We start from the raw sequence: 18,346 nt of genomic DNA, 5'->3' as shown, positions 1-18,346 counted from the left end.
TGTAACAGATCATATTATCTACCCTGTTTGTAGGTCTTTTTTCAGTTTTATGCTTACAAAAGAGTTTTATTTTGTAGTCGCTATATTTAAGAATGATTGTAAGAGAAGGTACTAAGAAGGGCATTAAATAACTTCAGAATATCTTTGAGTTATAAAAAGTTAGGATAGAAGTATTTATAAGCCTTTTGTTTTTGTTTTATTTACTAAGATATAATTAGCACACACTAAACAGTGCATACTTAAAGTATGTAATTTGGTAAGTTTTGAGATGTATACATACACTTATGAAGCCATCACTGCAATTATGATGGTAAACATCCACCAACCCCCTCCCCTCAAATTTATTTAGATACTTTGTAATCCCTCTCCTTTTACTCTTCCTCGGGCAACCATTCACCTGCTTTTATACATTAGATTTAATTTTCTAGACTGTTAAGCACGTGGAATTATAGAGTAGATACTCTTTTGGTCTGGTTTTCATTACCATAAGTATTCTGAGATTCTTCTCTGAGTGGTTATCAGTAGCTTGTTCTCTTTTATTACTAAGTAGTAGTATTTCATTGGCTAGATGTGAGAGTTGGACTGTGAAGAAAGCTGAGCGCCGAAAAATTGATGCGTTTGAACTGTGGTGTTGGAGAAGACTCTTGAGAGTCCCTTGGACTGCAAGGATATCCAGCCAGTCCATCCTAAAGGAGGTCAGTCCTGGGTGCTCATTGGAAGGACTGATGCTGAAGCTGAAACTCCCAATACTTTGGCCACTTCATGCGAAGAGTCAACTCATTGGAAAAGACCCTGATGCTGGGAGAGATTGGGGGCAGGAGGAGAAGGGGACGACAGAGGATTAGATGACTGGATGGCATCACCGACTTGATGGACATGAGTTTGAGTCAACTCCGGGAGTTGGTGATGGACAGGGAAGCCTGGTGTGCTGTGATTCATGGGGTCGCAAAGAGTCGGACACGACTGAGCGACTGAACTGAACTGAGACATACCACACTTTATCTATTCACCTGTTTATAAGTATTCTAGTGTTTTCTGATTTGGGGCTGTTACAAATAAAACTGCTATGAACATCGTGTACATGTTTCGTTTCTCTTGGATAAATACCTAGATGTGGAATAGCTGCATTATATGGTTAAGTGTGTGTTTAACTTACTGAAAACTGCCAAACTTTTCAAAAATGACTTACTGTTTTCCATTCCCATCAAAGTGTGAGAATTCCAGTCCCTTCACATCCTTGCAAATATGTGGTATGTGTTATGGTTAATCTTTTTCATTTTAACGATTCCAAAAGGTAGTATCTGATTATACTTTTAGTTTGTGTTTTCTTAATGATTATGATGTTGAGCATTTTTTCATGTGCTAATTTGCCATTTATATATATATTTTTTAGTGAGGTCTTTATTCAGGTTTGCTGCCCAGTTTTTACTGGGTTATCATATTAATGAATTTTCTGAGTTCTTTGTACATTCTACATATAAGTCCTTTATCAAATATGTGATTTGCAGATATTTTCTCCCAATCGTTGGCTTACTTTTTTACTCTGTTAGTGTTTTTCAAAGAGCAGAGTTCTTAACTTTACAGTCTATAAAAATTTTCTGTTATAAATTGTACTTTGGTGTGATATCAAAGACTTTTATGCCAGTTTAAGGTCACAAAGGTATCCTCTTTTCTTCAAGAAGTTTTATAGTTTAATGTTTTACATTTAGTTCTGTGATCCATTTTGAATTAGTTTTTGTATATGATGCAAGATATGGATCATGTTCAGTTTTTAAAACAACTTTGCATGTGAATATCCAATTGTTATAGCACCAATTGTTGATTATTTTTTCTCTACCTCTGTGTTGTACTGTTACTGGAAATCAGTTCTCCCTATATGTGTGGTCCTATATCTGGAATCTCCATTCTATTCCATTATATTTATCTTTTTAAGCCAATATTGCACAGTCTTGAATACTGGAACGCTATAACACATGTTGAAATCAGGTTGTGTTAGTCCTCCAGGGTTTTTTTTAATAGCCATTGTTAAATGTTGTTATTGGCCATTCTAGGTCCCTTTGTATCTTTATATATGCTTAAAAATTAAGTACGTCAATTTCAATAAATAAAAATCTGCTGGGGTTTTGACTGATGGTGTATCAGATCTATACATCAGTTTGGGGAGTATTGACATCTTAACCATATTGAGTCTTCTAACCATGAACACAGGTTATCTCTATTTATTTAGATCTCTAATTTTTCTCAGTAATTTTTTGTAGTTTTCCGTGTACAGAATTTTTATATCCTGTAATGTTTATGTCCAAGTATTTCATATCTTTGATGCTATTATAAGCAGTATTTTTCTTTCATTGATTTTCTTGTCTATAAAAAAGGCAGTTTTACTTTTTCCTTTCCAATCTGGATGCCTTTTATTTCTTTCCTTATTGGACTGACTGTAAATGTCAGTGAAATGTTGAATAGAAGTGGTAAAAGTAGACATTCCTGTCTTGTTCCTGATCTTAGGGGGAAAGCATTTATTATTTCACCATCAAGTGTGGTATGAGCTGTTTGTTTTAAATAGATGTTCTTTATCAGATTACAGAAGTTCTCTGCTTGCTGTTTTTACTTTCTACCAAGTTTTCATCAGGAATGGATGTTGGATGTTTTTAAAATTCATATTCTGCATCTTTTGAGATGATCATATCAACTCTTTATTGATATGTAATGTTTTCTTTTAGCTCTTGCAATGTTCTGTGATCTGAAATTGTTTGATAGCATCCCAGCTTTCTTTTGATTGCTATTAATGTGGTATATCTTTCCATGTCTTTTTCCTGTTAATATATTCGGGTCTTCATTCAACCTATTTGAATTATCTTTCTTGTAAGCAGTATATAGGTAGGTCTTGTTTGTTTTTAATCCACTCTGATAATCTTGGCTTTTTTAATTGAGATTTTAAGATTATTTGCATTTAATGTAATTATTATATAACTAAGTTTCAGTCTGTTGTTGTTCAGTCACTCAGTTGTGTCTGACTCTTTGCAACCCCATGGACTGCAGCATGCCAGGCTTCCCTGTCCTTCACTATTTCCTAGAGTTTGCTCAAACTCATGTCCGTTGAATCGGTGATGCCATCCAGCAGTCTCATCCTGTGTTGCCCGCTTTTCCTCCTGCCTTCAGTCTTTCCTAGCATCAGGATCTTTTCCAGTGAGTCGGCTCTTCATATCAGGTGGCCAAGGTATTGGAGCCTTAGCTTCAGCGTCAGTCCTTCTAAGAATATTCAGGATTGATTTCCTTTAGGATTTTGACTGGTTTGATCAATTGCAGCCCAAGGGACTCTCAAGAGTCCAACACCACAGTTCAAAAGTATCAATTCTTTGGCACTCAGCCTTCTTTACGATCCAACTCTCACATCTGTACAATGACTACTGCAAAAACCATAGCTTTGACTATACGAACTTTGTCAGAACAGTGATGTGTCTGCTTTTTAATGTTTTCTAGTTTTGTCATAGCTTTTTCCCCAAGGAGCAAGTGTCTCTTAATTCATGGCTGCAGTAACCGTCCACAGTAATTTTGGAGCCCAAGAAAATAAAGTTTCAGTCTATTACTATTTTCATAGTATTTTTCTCATTTGTTCTTTTGTTGTTTTTTCCTATTTCTACCTCCTTCAGGTCATATAATATTACCTCACTTATAGCAAATGAATGTTAAAATAATATATTTTGTATCTCATGGTGGCATGTTGGGCTTCCCAGGTGGCTCAGTGGTAAAGAATCTGCATGCCAGTTCAGGAGACTCAGGTTTGATCCTTGGATCAGGGAGATCCCCTGGAGTGGGAAATGGCAACCCACTCCACTGTTCTTGCCTAGAAAATTCCATGGACAGAGGAGGTTGGTGGGCTTCAGTCCATGGGGTGGCAAAGAGTTGGATGCGACCTAGTGACTGAGTGTGCACTGGTATATTGCTGTTATACTTTTTAGTCTTACTTGTTATAAAGTGTATAGTTTACTTTTATTATTTTTGATTGAGTAGTCTTTTTTTTTTATTGTACTAAAATATTTGTTAACAAAGTTTGCCCATTTAACGATTCTTACGTGTATGGTTCAGACGTTAGGTACATTCACACTGTTGTGCACTTAACACCAGCATTCCACTCCATAACTTTTTCATCATCCCATGCAGAAACACACAGAAAAGAGGGCTTACCTGGTGACTCAGACAGTGAAGAATCTGCCTGCAATGTCGGGTCCCTGGATCGGGAAGATCCCCTGGAGCAGGAAATGGCAACCCACTCTAGTATTTTTGCTTGGAGAATTCCATGGGCAGACAGTCAGTCCATGGGGTTGCAAGAGTTGGACATGACTGAACAACTAACACACACACATACATACAGAAACTCTGTACCTCTTACTAAGCAATAATTCATCATTCCCCTCTCTTCCAACCCCTGACAACCACCATTTTACTTTCTGTTTCTACTCTCGGTGCCTCATAATTGGAATCAGAAAAGGTCCATCTAGTCAAGGCTGTGGTTTTTCCAGTAGTCATGTATGGATTGTGAGAGTTGGATTATAAAGAAAGCTGAGCACCAAAGAATTGATGCTTTTGAACTGTGGTGTTGGAGAAGACTCTGGGGAGTCCCTTGGACTGCAAGGAGATCCAACCAGTCCATCCTAAAGGAGATCAGTCCTGAGTGTTCATTGGAAGGTCTGATGTTGAAGCTTAAACTCCAATACTTTGGCCACCTGATGCGAAGAGCTGACTCATTGGAAAAGATCCTGATGCTGGGAGGGATTGGGGGCAGGAGGAGAAGGGGACGACAGAGGATGAGATGGTTGGATGGCATCACTGACTCAATGGACATGAGTTTGGGTGGGCTCCAGGAGTTGGTGTTGGACAGGGAGGGCTGGCGTGCTGCAGTTCATAGTGTCGCAAAGACTTGGACATGACTGAGCGACTGAACTGAACTGAACTGATATAATATTTGCCCTTTTGTGACTGGCTTGTTTTGTTTAGCCTAATATCTTCAGGGTTCATCCACGTTGTACCATGTGTCAGAATTTCCTTCCTTTTAAAGGCTGAATAATATTCCATGTATGATATACAACATTTTGTTTATTCATCTGATGTTGAATATTTGGGTTGTTTCAACCTTTTGACTATTGTGAATAATGCTGCTGTGAACATTGGTGTACAAATACCTGTTCTAATCAATGAGTTTAATTCTTTTGGGTATATACCCGGAAGTGGAATTGCAGGATTAGTTAATTAATTAATTCTGTTTTTAAGTTTTTGAGGAACTGCTGTAATATTTTTCACAGCAATCTCTTTTAAAGAGATTTAAATAATAAGAAAAAAAATCATATATTTACATATGTCCTTTTAGTTTTCTGTGTTCTGTCTTTTGTGTGGATGTATTTTATCTGGTATTTTCTGTTTGCCTGAAGGACATAATATGTTTTGCATGCTGATCTGCTGCCCACTAAAAAACAAAAAGAAAAAAGACTATTTTTCTTTTAGTATTGAGCTGTTAAAGTTCTTTACATATTATAGACAAAATCCTCCATATATGATTTGTAAATATTTTCTTCCAGTCTATAGGTTCTCCTTTCACTTTTTAAAATTTAATTTCTTTATTTTAACTGGGGGCTACTTACTTTACAATATTGTGGTTTTTGCCATACATTGACATGGATCAGCCCCAGGTGCACATGTGTCCCCCCATCCTGAAGCCACCTCCTTTCCCACCCCATCCCTCTGGGTTGTCCCAGAACACTAGCTTTCAGCACCCTGCTTCATGCATCGAACTTGCACTGATCATCTGTTTTACACATGGTAATATACATGTTTCAATGCTGTTCTCGCAAATCATCCCACCCTCGCCTTCTCCCACAGAGTCCCAAAGTCTGTTCTTTACATCTGTGTCTCTTTTGCTGTCTTTCATGTAGGGTTGTCATTACCATCTTTCTAAATTCCATATGTATGTGTTAATATACTGTATTGGTGCTTCTCTTTCTGACTTACTTCACTCTGTATAATAGGCTCCAGTTTCATCCACCTCATTAGAATTGAGTCAAATGCATTCTTTTTTGTACCCGAGTAATATTCCGTTGTGTGTATGTACCACAACTTACTTACCCGTTCATCTGCCAATGGATATCGAGGTTGCTTCCATGTCCTAGCTATTGTGAACAGTGCTGCAATGAACATTGGGGTACATATGTGTCTTTCAGTTCTGGTTTCCTTGGTGGTACACCCAGCAGTAGGATTGCTGGGTCGTATGGCAGTTCTATTTCCAGTTTGTAAAGGAATTTCCACACTGTTCTTCATAGTCACTGTACTAGTTTACATTCCCACCAACAGTGTAAGAGGCTTCCCTTTACTCTGCACCCTCTCCAGCATTTATTGTTTGTAGACTTTGATGGCAGCCATTCTGACCGGCATGAGATGATACTTCTTTGTGGTTTTGATTTGCATTTCTCTGATAATGAGTGATGTTGAGCATCTTTTCATGTGTCTGTTAGCCATCTGTATGTCTTCTTTGGAGAAATGCCTGTTTAGTTCTTTGGCCCACTTTTTGATTGGGTCGTTTATTTTTCTGGTATTGAGCTGCGTGAGCTGCTTGTATATTTTGGAGATTAATTCTTTGTCAGTTATTTCATTTGCTATTATTTTCTCCCATTCTTATGGCTTCCTTTTCACCTTGCTTATGGTTTCCTTCATTGTGCAACAGCTTTTAAATTTCATTAGGTCCCATTTGTTTGTTTTTGTTTTTATTTCCATTACTCTGGAAGGTGGGTCCTAGAGGATTTTGCAGTGATTTATGTCAGAGAGAGTTCTGCCTATGTTTTCCTATAAGAGTTTTATAGTTTCTGGTCTTTTCACTTTCTTGATGATGATCAGTCTTCTTTTATGATCTGTGTTGTTTTTTCCCCCCCTTTGGCTGCACTGTGTGGCATGTGAGTTCTTAGTTCTCAGACCAGGGATCTAACCCATGACCCTTACAGTGGAAGCAGTCTGTTAAGTCTGTAAGCAAAGACTTAACCACTGGACTGCTAGGCAAGTCCTATCACTTGCGCTTTGATATTGTATTGAGAAATCAGTGTTTAGCCGGAGTTCATGAAGATTTACTCCTTTTTTCTTAAGAGTTTTATGATTTTAACTCTTACATTTAGTTCTGTGATCCACTTTCTACATGATGTGAGGTGGGGATCTTGCTTTTGCATGTAGATGTCTCGTTGTCTCAACACCATCTGTTGGAAAGACTTTTCCTGTTGAATTGTCTTGGCTTCTTTATCAAAGATTTATTGATCATAAATGTTAGAGTTTATTTCTGAACTTTGAAATCTGTTTCATTGTCTCTTTATCTGTCCTTATTCTGCAATACTTGAAAGATTTTTCTTCTTATCGCTTGTTTTTAGTTGTGATGGGTAGTGATGTAGGTTTCTTCATATTTCTTGTGCTTAATGTTTTACTGAGCTTCCCGTATCTATAGGTTTATTATTTTTGCAAAGTTTCAACAAAGTTTGAAATTTTTAAAAGATATTTTTTTCTGTTCTCCTACCACCTTTCCCACCCTTTCAAGAATCATAGTGATACGTATATTTTTCTTTTTGTAGTAGTCCCGTTGTTTTTGATGGCTCTGTTAATTTTATTTCCAACGTCTTTGGTTTCATTTCCTGTTGCTGTGTCTTCAAAGTCACTCTTTTTTTTTTTTTCCTGTCCAGTGTCTGATCTTCCATTAATCCTATCCAGTATATTTTTCATCTTACAGCTTTTTTTTCCACTTTTTGACCACCTGTGGACACCCTAAAGATAAAGCTCCCCAAGTGTCTCTAGATTCACTGCATACTTTATCTTGTTGCCACTGATGAATTGTGGCATTCATTAGAAGAAGTTTGATTTGAGTCATTTTTATATCTTTCATGTCTCTAGTTAACTTTTTGATAGGTATAATAAGATTTTAATATCCTTGTCTATTATTTTTTTACCATCTTTTTTATTCTAGATTGGTTTTAATTAATTGATTTATCTCCTAGTTGTGCATGCGTGGTAATTTTTTTAACTAGGGCCTGACATTGTGAGTTTTGCCTTGTGTGTTGGCTGTTTTTTATTCTTATGAAATATTCTTGATATTTGTTATGGGATGCAGTTAAATTATTTGGAACCTGTTTGATTCTTCCTAGTTTTGCTTTTATAACTTGTTGGGTGAGACTGGAGCAGTGCTTAGTCTCAGACTTGTTTTTTTCCACTGTTGAGGCAAGGCCTTTCTGTCTAATCAATGCCTTGTGCATTCAAATGTTTTCCTGTTTGGCTGATGGGGATAAGCATTATTACTAGTGCTATGTGAGAGGTAGGTACTCCTCTTTTTGGTGTTTTTCCCCACCCTCATGCAGTTTCCTCATACACTTGAACTGATCAGTACTCAGTTGATTATTCAAGGAGGAACCTCAGAAGATCCCAGGGTTTTTTTTTTCTCTTTGCGGCTATTTTCTCTCTGGTACTCTGCTGATAACTCTAGCTGCTTTGGTCTCCCAGTATCTCAGCTCTTAACATCTCAGTTCAGAGAGTTCAGTAGACTGCCTGCCTGGTTTCCTTCCCCCCTGCACTGCAGCTTGGAAACTCAAAGCAACAAACTAGAGTCGTAGCAGGGTTTACCTCCTTTGTTTTCCAAGTTCTCAGAGGTCACTGTCTTTTGTTGCTTGATCAACAGTGTCTTACGAGCTTTTCTTTTATATAGTTTTGTCTATTTTTTATTTGTTTCTGTTGGGAATGTAAATATAGTCCTTTATTACTCTCTTTTGAATGTAAGCAGGTGCCTCTTTTATTTACTTTTTAATAAGAAAAATGGTGTGGGACTAGAGATTCTGGAGGGGATTATCCTTTCTATTGGAACTTTAAAGAGATCAGTATTAGATTGTACTTAGATTTTAAGAAAATATGCAGAGAGTGAATAATAATCGAAATCAAATTAACAGAAAGTGCTATTCTTTCTTAGCTTTCAGAGTTACTAAATAAGCAAGATAGGTTATTGCTTTATGAACACATGAAATTAAATATGTAGGGCAGAATTTCTTAAATATGATAGCACGAATACTAAAGGGACAGTGATAAATTTACGTTGAAACTTAAAATTTGTTTTTCTTTATGATATGATAAAATAAGTAGATAATATTAATATTAAGTAGTTAATATTTGTGGAACACTTACATGTGCCAGGCACTGTTCTAAGTATTTTAAATATATTAACTCATTCAGTCTTTTCAGCAATTATATGAAGTTGGGTGGTTGTTATAATCTTAATTTTTTTTTTTCAGATAAAACTGAGGCATGAAGAAATGTAAAAAGCAAAGTGGTGAGCCACAGATTGGGAAAGATATATATATCTAACATATAATGGACAAAACACTAGTCATAAATATATGTATTTTGTTTCTTTAAATCAGTAAGAAAATGATATTTTTAAATTGGCAAAAGATAGGAATATTAGAAGAAGGAACACAAATGGTTTATAAACATGTATAAGCTAGTAGTAGTGTACAGCCGTCTTGTGCATTTTGGTAAAATCTAGTAATGGTAAAGATTTGCTTACCCTGCGAACTGAGAGATCTTTTCCTAATTATATTCCCTACGGAAAGTGTCCCATGTGGCTGCTAGAACATTCACAACAGTATTGTTTATAACCCCTTGGTACTCCTTTCTTAAAGGTCTGGGTCATAAATATTTTAGACTTGTGGACCAAATGGTTTCTGTTGCAACCACTCAATTTCATCCTGCCATTGTAGTGTTAAAGCAGCCATACATAATACAAAATGAATGTGCCTGGCTATATTCCAACAAAACTTCATTTTCAAAAACAGTCAGCTGGCTCTCCCACAGGCCCCAGTTTGCTGATCTGTAGTTTATAATATCAAAAAAATTGAAAACAACCTAATTGTCCATCAGGAGGAAAATACATAACTTTGCTTAAGGGGCTTTTGTAAAGTAGGTGATCTTCACATATCTGCATGATTAATCCACATTAACATACTAGAGGAAAAAGGCCAGTAGAGGAATAAATATGTTCTGAGTTTTAATATATAATTTTAAAGCATGCAAATACTGTAATATTATATATTACCTATATTTGCTTACATAGTGAAAGTATGAGGAGATGCATGATAATCACCAGAAATTAGAATAGTGGCTACAACAGGGGTTATGGAGAGGGTGCAATCAGTCAGGAGGATGATGCAGAAGCTTCAGCCTAACTTTCAGTGATGTTTTATTTCATAAGCTGTTTAGTGAGTATACTACAGTCTTTTGTGTCTCCTCAATAAGTTTTAAAAGAAACTAACAGTGGTTAGAAAAAAACATTAGTTGTTTGCTCTGTGGATGGTTGTCACTTTGCTCATTCCCTCTCAGCTGCTCACCTAACTGCCTCATTGGCCTCTCTTTTGCCCAGGGAGGCAACTTTCTACTCTTAGGCCTAAGGCGGATTTAATTCCCTAAATAATAATAAGCCTTGTGTCCAGTCTGCTGCCTAATTGGCTTCCTATCTCACTTTCTTAGTTTCTAAGTATGTTTTGTTGTTGTTCACAGTTGCTAGGTCTTGTCCAGCTCTTTTGACCCCATGACCTGCAACAAGCCAGGCTTCCCTGTCTTTCACTATCTCTCAGAGTTTGCTCAAATTCATGTCCATTGAGTTGTTAGCTTCCTTTTCTCTAGCCTCTCATTTTTCCAGCCTTGTGGATATACTGCTTCTGAGAGAAGGGATCTACAGTTCTTAATGGAGACCACACAAGCATAGGATTGCCTTTGGCATTTTCATGTCTGCTTGGCTCACAGAGGCATCAGAACGCCTTTCTTGGCATGTTTGTGGGTGAGATAGTGATCAAAAAAATAAAAACCGAAACTGCATTTATTTATAAAGAGATTGAGGTGTTATTTATTGAGCATCTTTTTGTGTGTGTGCAGGATACTGTTTCTCTAGTGTGGACTTCTCTCAGTTATGATAGTAGCCTCTTCTATTAGATAGTCTATCAACTAGCAATAGTAGTATGCAGAGTACTGACCCATTGCTGCACAAAGTTACGAACTAGTGAATCCCAAACCCTTATACAGTGTTTTACTTAATGGGGACTTCATAACACGGTGAGAAGAGTGTGTAGCAGAGACAGTCTAGTGTCACCAAGGAGTGTGGCTCTGGGTATGCCTGGTGAGTCTACAGTCAGCAGCTGAGTCCGTTCCCTGCCTCAGATGACTGAGGCAGACCGACAGGGCCATGTGTACAGTGTGCTCAGAACTATATTTTCTTACCTAAAGTGAAAAGCGTATTTGTCATTTAATGAATGATTACTTTAACATTTAGCGAGAGAAGATATTTCAAAGTAGATGCTGATTTCCAATAAGAATAAAAATATGATTTGTGTATTATTGAGATATAAATTTCATGTGTGCTTTTTTTTTTTTCTATAAGAGGAAACTGAGTGACCATTTGGCAAGAGCACTTTATTACTTAATTGAAGACAAAGAGGTAACAGTTCACTTTGAGAAAGCTATTGGTGTGTGTAATAATATAAAGTTGTCTCTGGCTTAAGCTACACAGAACACATGAAATGGGGGAGAGAGTTAGAATATGGTCTTAGAACAGAAACTACTTGTTACTTGGAAATAGGGTTGTTGTAGTTCACAAAGGAAAATACTGGATGCCCAGTTTAGTTTGAACTTCAGGTAAACAATAAATATTTTAAAAATTTAAGTATATCCCAAATACTGCATGGGATGTACATATTAAAAAGTATTCATTTATCTAAATTCAGATTTAACTAATAGTTTATTTTTCTGCCCTATTTGAGGATAAACTTCAGTGGTTTATAAGAGAAGAACACTAGTCCCACTCAGAGTAAAATGTTAGGATGCTTAATTTTCAGTGAATAACTGATTGCTGTAATGGCTTTTGGTAGTCTTATATTGTTGCTCTTCGGGCAGGGTGTAACCCGCCATGTAGATAGACTACATATAGTGTTACTATAGCTGCATTGGTTTGAATTTCCACTTTGTATAGTAATATCAGGTCTTGATTAAACAAGGTAATAGGAAGGAAAGAAGATCTCAGATAATTTCTAATAAGAATAAAAAACCAAAATTAGTTAAAGGGGAGATATGTATGGATTTTATGTCCATGTAATGTTTATAGTTATCACCAGAGTGCTATTATGTGGGTGGTAAGAGGCAGTCAGATTCTGGAAATTTGGGAGATGGCCTGAGGTTTATTTACTTGTATAATTGTCTTGTCTCCTACCTCCATTTTAAAGACTAGCACAGCATGGAATTGGTTCATCATATACGTAGTGCCTGTCATAGTTCGTAGCACACAGAGTTTTCCCAAGTCCTTTTTTTTTTCCTCTCCTATTCACACCAACGTGTTTTTTGAATTCCCTCTCCTCTGTATGTATGGTGCTTTTTCTTATATATCGTTCCTTGGTCTTTCTCTTCTTTCATCAGATGAGATAAATAACATATTTGAAAAAATATAAAGCAGGATACCCCCAAACAGGCAAGGTTATTACTATTCTGTGTTAACGCCTCTAGAGCCTGGCGCTTACGGCTGCTTAGTGGCTCTCACAGCTGATCACAGTAGCATCCATTTAACCCTCGGCTCCTCTGATCAGTGATCCAGCTAATCCCAGTCTTGAACTGTGTCTTCTCTTCCAGGGGTACCCATTGCTTGGATATCACACAATCAGCTTTTTATAAATACTTACTGAAAAAAGATTTTATTTTGAGATCTTTATATGTTAAACAGAAATAGCCCTTGGCCTCAAGATTGAGTCAGATAGAATATAGGTGCAAATTCCATAAACTAAAGAGATACTACATATTACTTACTGTATGACAGCATTTTGTATGGAAAGCATGTCATCTTCTCTGTTGTCTTACAACTGTGTATTTCTTTTAAGCGTGTCAGAGAACTCCAAACTGATTTGTATTCTGAAGTGCTGAACATTTTTCATAAAAGGCAAAAGTGTGGATAAGAAAAAGCACTTCTTTTAAAAATGGTCTTTGAAAAAAGTCACATCCTCAGTAAAAATACCCATTGAAATAGAAGCAGTATTAACTCATGTTTGGCTGCTTAAGAATCCATTTGTTGTTCAGTTGCTGAGTTGTGTCTGACTCTGACACCCTGTGGACTGCAGCATGCCAGGCTTCCCTGTCTGGGAAACTGGAGTTTGCTCAGACTCATGTCCATTGAGTCATTGATACCATCAACCATTTCATCCTCTGTCTTGCCCTTCTCCTCTTGTCCTCAAATCTTACCTTGCATCAGTGTATTTTCCAGTGAGTTGGCTCTTCATATCAGGTGGCCAAAGTATTGGAGCTTCAGCTTCAGCATCAGTCTTTTTCAATGAATATTCAGGGTTGATTTCTTTTAGGATTGACTGGTTTGATCTTCAGCCCATTTTATATTTTTTAAAAAGTTTTGAATGGTAATGTGCAGGGTAATGGCTTTTTTATGTCTCTCTGCCTTTATGTGTTATTTTCTTTCCTTGGAATGCCTTTCCTTGCCACTCCTCTCCTTTTTGTTTTGCTTGGATAAGTTCTACATATTTTTCAGTTCTTAGCATAAGGGAAGAGTGTATCAAATACATAACTCTGACTTCTGTGTCCACTGTATATGCTTGTGTGGTGCTTTTGTAGTTTTTCTTGCTTGCCTTCTGGTTTGTAAACCTATTCAGGGCATCCGTGCTTGTGCGCTAAGTCACTTCAGTTGAGTCCCACTCTTTGTGACCCTGTGGACCATAGCCCACCAAGCTCTTCTGTTCATGGGATTCTCCAGGCAAGATTCTCCAGGGATTCTCCATTCTACTGGAATGGGTTGACATGCCCTTCTCCAGGGAATCTTCTTGACCCGGGGATTGAACTTGCATCGATCTCTGACTTCTGTATCCACAATATATGCTTTTGTGGTGCTTTTATAGTTTTTCTTGCGTGCCTTCTGGTTTGAAAACCTTTTAGGGGCAGGGGCCTGTTTACCTTTGTATAACCAGTACATGGCATTGGGCTCTCAGGTCTGTGGTGGTTGAGTAAATAAATAAAAAACATGTACTCTTTGTATGTGTGTATAATATTCCATAGATGACTTTGCATACTATACTTTAGAAGATGAGCAGCTACTTAATTATGAATGCTTCCCAAAATAACCAGTTTATTTGTGACTGACTATATTTTACATGTTTTGTAATTTAAATACATAAATAGTTGAACAGTATAAAAGGAAAAAGGGCCATCAGTGCCTATAAAAGCTTTAAAGTCAAAGCCAATTGTAGGATCTGTTTTGGAACAGTTCTAATACCTTAATGCTCTGTTGTAGGACTTTTGAGATTCTCCTTGATTCTGGGACCCTATGTCCAATTATAAAAGATAGCATGTTTTAGCCACTCCTAAACATTTGAAGTTATAGCTTCTGAGATCATCCCATAAAAGGAATTTTGGCTTTTTGGCAACCAGTCATCAGGATATGCTTTGACAGTGCACCCTATCAAAATAATGAAACTTAATTACAAAGGTGTTTAACTCATATATGTTTCAAAACATTTTCATAATAGGGATTCTTATATGGACATTGTGGAAATTAAAAGTTTAAGCAGTCCTGTATGAATTATGCCTCTTTATAACAGAGGGAGTTAAGGACTGTACTTGTTCCTTCCTCATTTCTATGGGGCAGAGTGAAAGTCACGCAGAATGGGACACAATTGGTCCCTGTTCTAATAAGATGGATTTCATAAATGGCTAAAGTGGTTGGGTACTCGATGGACATGCTGCTGCTGCTGCTGCTGCTGCTAAGTCGCTTCAGTCGTGTCCGACTCTTTGCGACCCCATGGACTGCAGCCCACCAGGCTCCTCTGCCCATGGGATTTTCCAGGCAAGAGTACTGGAGTGGGTTGCCATTGCCTTCTCCGCGATGGACATGAGTTTCAGTAAACTCTGGGAGTTGGTGATGGACAGGGAGGCCTAGCGTGCTGCAATTCTTGGGGTCGCAAAGAGTCTGACACGACTGAGCGACTGAACTGAGCTGAACTGAAAGTGGTTGGTGCTTGTGGCATAGTTTACACACACACATTTTTAAGTAGGTGAAAACTGTTTCAAGGTGAGTATCAGGAGTGGTCTTAAAGAGAAAGAAATGTCACAGTTGGGCATTATTCACTAGGCCACCGGTCCCTGTGTTACTTTGATCAGGTATCTTTATAGACAAGTAATGGTGTTATCTCCCCTTTTCCCCGACTGCTACCTTGCCTCACCCCACTGCCTGTTCCCACTGAAATTTTTATATTCTCAAAATGTTGACTCCAGGATAGTTCCTTAGGTTTGCTATATTGGAGGAGCTCAGTAGACCTAAGGGAAAATGTCAGTTTCCAGAGAGGCAGGAACTGAGTTTGTCAATGATCAAAAGACTTGAAAGAAGGAGATGAATGATAAAAGGGAGGAAGAGAATAAATATTAGGGTATAGGAATATAGCAGGTATAATTCTCATTTTTTGACATCTTCAAACCATTAAATTGCCTACTATTATCTCAACCCTTGCTGATCAAGTTTTTAGTTAAGTGTATTGTTGGTTAGAGTTACTTGAGAGCTCTGCTGTACAACAGTAGATGAAATTATGTCTATTGTCATGCTGGTAGTTTTTTATTGATTTGTCACAAGTCATAGGCATTATAGATTTACTAGTGTTTAGTTCTTACTCTGATAATATTTTTATTAAGGAAAATACCTCCAAGATTATTCAGTGGTGAAAGATGTAGCATATGTGTGTTAATTTTTTAATCATAATATTTAGAATATTATTTATGTAATTGAGTTTTAAATGGCTATAATGCTTATTATATGGAAATATTAGTATTTATACACATGGCATTTCAAAAGCAATGCATCATTATTTTAACATTCCTATTATTCTTCTTCTTTCCTTCTTTTTGTCTTTTTTTTTTTTTTTTAAGAATTAATGTGCCATCTGGAAACCTCTGAGATCATGCCATAAAAGGAATTTTGGCTTTTTGGCAACCAGTCATTAGGATATGCTTTGACTCTGCACCTTATCAGAATAATGAAACTTAATTAGAAAGGTGTTTAACTTATATATGTTTCAAAACATTTCATAATGGAGATTCTTGTATGAACATTGTGGAAATTAAAAAATTATTACTATGTCCCAAGGTTAAGATATTTAAGTTACCATTATGAGATAGCCCATGTATCTTAAACAGAATGGTAAATCAAAGCCCTATGTGACTAAATGGTTCTGAGCTAATTTTAAACACTATATCCTGTATCTTTTTTCAGTGTTAAAGTAAGCAAATATGTTTAGTTTATATGTTTTTCAGAGAGGAGAGTTGCAATATTACAGTGCAATTAACTTGCTCTGTTCTTCTCTTCTGAATAACATAGACATTGGAACTGTCAGCCAAAGGACCTTTTTTTGGAACATTTTTTTTTAACTCTAAAAAGTAACAAGTTTTTAAAATTAATTGAGAGAAAACAGCTGAAAGCATGCATTGAAAGGGTTAAGTCGACATGAAAGAATTCATTTCCACTTTAATGACCTAGCCTTGCTGGGTTAGGACGATAGGGAACATGCTTCTGACTTGTACTCCTATTGCCAATTAACACCTCCTATAACAGGTTGCCTCAGCTAGTCATTGAAGCTCAGGCAGTAGAAGTAGTTTACATGCAGCTTGTTTTTCACACTAGTTGTTTAATACTCACAAAATTAAAGTATTAAAAGGTTGTTTCTTACCTTGCTCGGTAAGAGATAAACAGTACAGTGGTAGTTGTTTGTATATGTTTGAATTTGCTTCTTTTCTGCTCAGGTACCCCCTGCCTAGGGGTTTTTAACTGAGGAAACTGAAGGTGGTGGTTTCATCAAATTTTAAAATTTTTGACGGAATTTGTGAAGGACTGTATTGCAATGCCAGAAATTAAGAATTATTTCCTGTCAGCTATTTAATATATGCTTAGGTTTTATTTTATTTTTTAGAATAGTCACCTTCATTTGTTAATAAAATGTTCTTTTTTTGTTGTTGAAAAACATTTTAACAGACCTAAAAGATAATTCTATTATGCAGGACCAAATATACACTTTAAAATAGCCATTATAAAAATAAATAAATCCATGTAATATTTTAATCCTAGAAACAACTTTTAAATAAGTCTAGAAATGTTTTATGTCATTGCCCAAGGTAACTTATATTTTTAGCTTTTTTTGGACTGTTGCAGTTCAGTGATATTACTTATTTTACATTTCTTTTTAAGTGACACTTCGGTTCATGTTTAATCAGCAGGTATTTTAATAACATTATAGAATTGGCTAAATAATTGATACCAGTTCACACTAAGAGAAAGGTGGAGTAATATAACTAATAGTGTTAACAAATTTGTTAAAAGGCCTGAGTAGGTAACACTTTGAGGTGTTAGTTTTTATCCTCTTATAATGGTAAATGCCTTTTTTTTTTTTTTTTAAGGACTTAGTCAACAAGGGCTGCCCAAGTAAAAGTCAGGGCTTTTTACGCTGGATCAGATTTTAACCTTCTAATGGGGCAGGTGGGGAAGCCCCACAAAAACAACTCATATCTTTTTTAATTTAACCACATTTAAAATTTGTGAACCTGGATGACAGTTTGTTTTACTAAATGTAACAGATCAAAGTATAACAGATTAAAACTCAATTGTACAGAGTTTGATGCCCTTTTGGAGTTCCTGATAGGTATTACATCACTGGTCAGGTAGATCTTCATGTATGTGTGTATAAAAGGTCAGTCACACTACTTGTGCCTGTGGATTACCTGTTTTACCTTGCAGTTCTGTTAGATAGCTAACTTATACTCTTAGTAAGTTTAAACGTATGAATTCACCCTACCTCATTCTAAACAAACTTAACTTTAAAAAGTCAGGTGGGATGAGGAGGAAGATGGGAGGGAGGTCCAGGAGGGAGGGGATATGGGTGTACCTATGGCTGATTCTTGCTGATGTATGACAGAAAACCACAAAATTCTGTAAAGCAATTATCCTTCCATTAAAAAAATGAAGTGGCAAAAAAAAGAGTCAGGTTTACTTAAAGTGATTTTAATGTTATGCCTGTAGGATTTGAGTATTATGGATTTATATAGCAAAAGTAATTATTTCAATTTCTTATTTGTATGAGTGAAAGTGAAAGTCCCTCAGTCATGTCTGACTCTTTGCGACCCCATGGGCTATACAGTCCATAGAATTCTCCAGGCCAGAATACTGCAATGGGTAGCCTTTCCCTTCTCTGGAGGATCTTCCCAACCCAGGGATTGAACCCAGGTCTCCTGCATTGCAGGTGGATTCTTTACCAGCTGAGCTACAAGGGAA

General features: G+C 36.7%; 1 protein-coding gene across 4 annotated transcripts in view; it reads left to right on the top strand.

Annotated features, from left to right (window-relative positions):
* Positions 1 to 18,346, top strand: part of PSMD14 (proteasome 26S subunit, non-ATPase 14) — a 99,686-nt gene that overhangs the window by 27,741 nt on the left and 53,599 nt on the right. The window contains exon 1 of one of the 4 annotated variants that reach the window (XM_061135311.1): positions 9,294 to 9,331. The exons of the other annotated variants lie outside the window; for them this stretch is intronic. The gene's annotated coding sequence lies outside the window, so the exon portion shown is untranslated. Of the gene's footprint in view, positions 1 to 9,293; positions 9,332 to 18,346 lie in introns of those variants that run through there. 4 annotated transcript variants of the gene reach the window in all.

This window comes from Dama dama, chromosome 33 (genome assembly GCF_033118175.1).
Source record: "Dama dama isolate Ldn47 chromosome 33, ASM3311817v1, whole genome shotgun sequence".
In the NCBI taxonomy this organism is placed as follows: domain Eukaryota; kingdom Metazoa; phylum Chordata; class Mammalia; order Artiodactyla; family Cervidae; genus Dama; species Dama dama.
Note: the sequence above shows the minus strand (reverse complement) of the source record. Positions and strands in the feature narration are given on the sequence as shown.